The sequence below is a fragment of the Aplysia californica genome, unplaced genomic scaffold (assembly GCF_000002075.1).
Source record: "Aplysia californica isolate F4 #8 unplaced genomic scaffold, AplCal3.0 scaffold00535, whole genome shotgun sequence".
In the NCBI taxonomy this organism is placed as follows: Eukaryota; Metazoa; Mollusca; class Gastropoda; order Aplysiida; family Aplysiidae; genus Aplysia; species Aplysia californica.
Window position 1 is genome coordinate 563470 of NW_004797805.1, and position 5328 is coordinate 568797.

Consider the following 5328-nt stretch of genomic DNA (forward strand, 5'->3'; position numbering starts at 1 on the left):
CCCTCCCTTACCTTATTTAGGCCACACTGAGGCCCAAATAAGCTAAACCCCCCTCCCTTACCTTATTTAGGCCATATGTGGAAGGGAAAAAACCAGTGCTTTTGAAATAGAACTTAGCAGAGCATTTTTTTTATTCAGAAAACGGAAAAGTTGTACAGGCCCAATATTTGCACATTTGGACCGCTCAGTAGAATACATGTATGATCGATAATTTAACACCGTCATTGTGGACCAAGAAAAGGCCTTCGACAGTTTTTGCTATGTTTTCTGTTCATCTATCTTTCTTTCCGATCTGTCAACCGAAGGTCCAGTCTCGCAAAAATCGATTCCGAATCCCCACAACATGAGGCACCCATGGGGTGCAACCTGTACGAGGGGATCCCGGTGGCTGAGGTGTGGCTTCCTAATTGGTGAGGACCAACACGCCCTGGCACCAGCCATGGACTTCCGAGCGGTGTTTCCTTGTGGGACTTGATGGCAGGAGGGGAGCCCTGGCGATACTTATGGATAAAAAAACAAATATTTCTCCTACCCCAAACCCCTGAAAGTCCCACACAGGAGAAGCAGGTGCAACTCCTGGCCTGGGCAAACGAAAGAAGGGCTTTTTGGGCGACGATGCTGACTCAGCATCTGGGACAAGCTAAAGCAGACGTCATTGAGGCGGTCACCATAGATCACTAAAAATGTTTGGGATAATAAAACCCAAATACAATAAGAAACTAGGATCCACGGACCTCTTGGTGCAAGTCAGCTCCAGAACAGAGTCAAGTAAACTAACTGTTGGCCTGCGCCTCGTTTGGCGGCATCCCTGTTTGCGTTTAACCACACATGAGCCTGAACACATCCAAGGATGTCATTAAAAGCCGAGAACTCTGTGACTGCACAGAAGAATGTCCATGCTCGTCGTGTCAGGGTGCGGCACGATGGCAAGGAAATCTATACCAACACGTGGATCCTGACTTTCAGTGCACCCACACCACCTACAAAAATAGATATTGCCAACTTAGAGTTAAAGCTGGAAATAAAACCATAATGTGTTCCGAAACCGACGCGGTGTTTTAACTGTCAGCGCTTCGGACACACACGCAGCTACGCTGTCGTCGTGGTGCAGCGTGTCCTCGCTGCGGCAAGGAAGAACACTCTGGGGAGACCTGCTTTGCAGATCTCTGGTGTCCAAATTGTCGTCAGGGTGGGTCTCTTTGCATCTTCGTTTTAGCGTGCCAAGAGATGTCAGAAGAACAGCATAACACAGAGTTCAGTACTGCAGAGCGTTAGCTTAAGCATGAGGAACGTTATTCCCGACAGGATCGACCCCGAGGCAAACTAAAACTCTGAAGTCATAAAAACGGTCCCTGGGACTGCAAACCCAACCCGAAAGGTCCTTCAAACAAACAGACCAAAACAAACAAAAAGTATTCCTACTATCTGTGTTAAAAACCGATACTCCAGTCCTTTTCCTCCCTTCCTGCCTCTCCCACTCCCCATTCACCATCCCCAACATCCCTTCTTCCTTTCGACCCTTTCAACCATCCTCTTCATCCTCACCCACATCTTCATCTTTATCCCCATCATCATCTTCACCCCCATCATCTTCACCCCCATTGTCTTCACCCCCAACATCTTCATTCCAACATCTTCACCACCAACATCCTCACTGCAATCAACATCTTCACACCCATCCTACATCCTCATCGCGTCCACCGCCATCTTCTTCATCTCGCCCACCATCCCATCAGTCTCCATCCACCCGAGTCCCTCCATCCACTTCTTGCACCAACTCCCCCTCACCTACACGTATGCGGTACTCCAATCCTTTTCCCCTTCCATACCCCCCCCCCCCCCCCCCAAAAAAAAAGGGACCGCGGCATAACCAAACAAAGACAACACTCACCAACGACCAATAAAGGGTGTTGAACCCGTTCCATAAAAACAAATATAATGCCAGTTCTTCAGTGGAACATTCACAGTTTGCGTGCAAAACAGGAAGAACTCTCCCTTTTTCTGGCCTCGCACACCCCAAATGTTATCTGTCTGCAAGAGACAAAATTACCAACGCCCACATTCACATTAAAAATGGTCAAACTTACAACCAAATATACACCGGCAACCAAATCGCCCCTGGAAGCAACTCCATTTTAATAAATAACAAACACACACAGACAAATACACATAATTACAACACTTCAGGCAGTCGCGGTCACAGTCACGCTACGCCGTCCTTTAACTTTCTGTTCTGTATACATCCCTCCAAATTTACCGACTATCTTTAAAAGAACTAATAAACCTTAGAAAACAGCTCTACCAGCTTTCATCATGTCAGGAAATTTTGATGTCCAACTGATTATCATCGAAGATTTCTTATTTTAAAAAACCAATACTAGTATTTTTAACGACAATTCCCCAAAATTGAAAATTCAAATGACTTCAACTTTTCATATATAGGTCTATCTCTGTTTGATCCAGATTTAATTCCAGATTTTCAGCGGTCGGCCGTGGACGACAAACATCCCAATCAACCTAACTCCTATCCCAGACCGTTTCAATCTTTAAAATTTGTAATGGAAGAAAGGCTTGGTCCCTTGTCAGCAACCTATCGGTAGAAAGACAAAAAATCAACCACAAACCTATTTTCCTTTCAGGCAACACCATCACAGAAGACCAGAAGCTAAAAAAAAGCTAAACATTTTAACCGATATTTCCTACCTCTGTTAACAGGGCAAGTAGACTAACTGAGGCCGACTCCTCATAAACAAGGCTAAGCACGAATAAAAAGCCCCTATCGTGAACTACATCCTTTTCTAGGAGGACTTCTGCACAATGAAACTTTGACCGGCCCTAAAAAAAATAAAGCAAAAGAAAGCCCATTTTCACCAGACAAAATACGCTACGAAATGCAGTGCAAACTTGGTGCTAAAGGAAAATATGTTCTACGCCATGTGGAGAACGAGCGGAAAGGAGGATCGCCCAGATCATACCGCTCCTGAAGAAGGGGAAACCACATGGAGAAACGAAGAGCTGCCGACTTTTATCACTAACATCATGTATTGGTAAGCTTGCCGAAAAAATTGTGAACAAACGCCTTTACCGGTACCTGAAAAACCCCAACAGCTTGGACCAACACCAAGCAGGTTTCTAAAAAGGCAGCAACATGGAAGACCAACTTTTCAGGCTAAGTCAAGACATCCAGGATGGTTTTCAGGAGACTAAACACACTGTTGCCATCTTTGTAGATCTCCAACAGGTGTACGACAGAGTGTGGAGAAAAGGCGTACTTAAGAAAAAGATGGACCTCGGGATACACGGGAAACTTTATAAATGGACCAAGTTTTTCCTTAGCGGATGGAAACATCGAAACAAAGGTGAACAATGCCCACTCATCAAGATAAGTACTCGAAGAAGGTCTACCCCAAGGTTCCTGTCTGAGTTGCACTTTGTTCCTAATCTTTTTTCATGATGTGACGAACGTGCTGAAATCAGAAAAGACTCTCTACGCTGATGATCTTGCTCTCTGACAGACACATCACTGCACGGCAGTAGGAACACGACAATTAAATGAAGACCTCAAGAAGCTCCACAATTACTGTCAGAAATGGAAGCTCAAAATAAACTGCACGAAAACAGTATACGCCATCTTTTCAAAGAGCCATAAAACAGGCCAAGAAAAACTCCAACTGAAGATAGGAAATGAAAAACTCCCCAAAGAAGAACAACCAACGTTCCTAGGAGTCAAGCTTTACCAAAGTCTAACAATGAAAAGCCAAGTTGAGAGCATAAAGAACAAGGTGAAAAGAAGACTCCAACTTTTAAAGAAACTCGCAAGCAGTTCATGAGGATCAGACAAACAAACTCTGAGAGCTCTAATACCTTGGTTATGTCCGATCTTCCCTGGAATACAGCAACAACCTACTCAATATTTGTAGTGTTACCCTTGACAAGATCCAAAATAATGCCCTTCGTTTCATAAACGGTGGCATGAGATTTACACCTACTGCCGCATGTGAAATTCTTTCAAATGTTGAACCCCTGGGAATTCGAAGAGAAAAAGCAGTTGTGGAGCTCCATGAAAGAATCAAAAGAATGTGCCCCAACCACCCGAACAGGAAATTAGTAGAAACATGGAAACCAAAGAAACGACTTCAACAAAAGCCAAACATGCATCGCATCACAGAACTAATGGAGAGCTACCATCTACCACAAAACAGAAGAGAAACCAGAAGAGTCAACCAAAACATCCCTCCCCACATCTCTATGGAAAAACCAATCATTACAACTTCTCTCAGAGACAATAGCACAAAATCTTCAGACCCAGTGAAGTTGATGCTTGCATCACATCAAACAATCGACAGCTATTCAGGTGACTGGATACACGTCTAAACAGACGGCTCAGCATTCAAAGGCACAACCAAACGCGGATATGGAATACTAATACAGTAACCAGATGGAAGTTGCAATGAGATCTGAGCAGCCTGTGGAGAGAAATGCAACAACTACGATGCAAAAAGGATAGCAATTGAAACAGCACTATACCATCTCCGCACAGTTTGACCCTCATCCAAACAAAACCAAAACACAGAGTATAGTAATCTTCACAACTCACTATCAGTCTTGCAAGCAATAGAAAATGACCATCATCTAAACGAAGAGTTGACATATACACTGTTTGGCTCCTGATAACATCCTGTGGCGTCAACCTTGGTGATGCAGGGGATTCCCGGACACTCAAACATACCTGGAAAAGAAAGAGCAGACACACTCGCTAAAAGGGGATCTAGACAGGAACAACCCAACATTCCAACTTCATACAACACTGCAAAATAAATCGTCGTTAAAAACAACAGCAAACAAGATTGTATGACCAAATGGACCTTGGGAAAGACAGGCAGAGCAGCTTTCAAACATATGACTACAACAAAACGAAAAGACCACCTGCAGAGAAAGAAACAGACCTACGAACATAACATATACAGCTCAACTTTCACTTGAACAGAATAAAACAAGAACTTCCCCCAACATGTCCTTGGTGTGACTATGCATATGAGACAGTTGAACATCACCCTTTCCACTGTACTGCCCTAAATAACATCAGAGCTACACTTCTCCCTCCGAGAACACTCTTCGGAACATTACAGCAACTTCACCAAACCTGCACTTATAACGACATGGCATTGAACAGAAGGGCGAGAGCCCCAATGTTGCTGGATCGATAACAACAACAACAACAACATATGTTATATATGACTGTATGTTTATGTGAGTAAACTTGCGTGTCTATGTGTTTGTGTGTGTGTGTGTGTGTGTGTGTGTGTGTGTGTGTGTGTGTGTGTGTGT

The 5328-nt window shown here is 44.0% G+C and overlaps 1 long non-coding RNA gene across 1 annotated transcript in view; it reads right to left on the bottom strand.

The window, feature by feature from the left end:
• Nucleotides 1-4358: 4358 nt before the first annotated feature.
• Nucleotides 4359-5328, bottom strand: part of LOC118478393 — an 18187-nt gene continuing 17217 nt past the window's right edge. The window contains exon 4 of the long non-coding RNA XR_004859015.1: nucleotides 4359-4729. This is a non-coding gene — a long non-coding RNA (uncharacterized LOC118478393). The remainder of the gene's footprint in view (nucleotides 4730-5328) is intronic.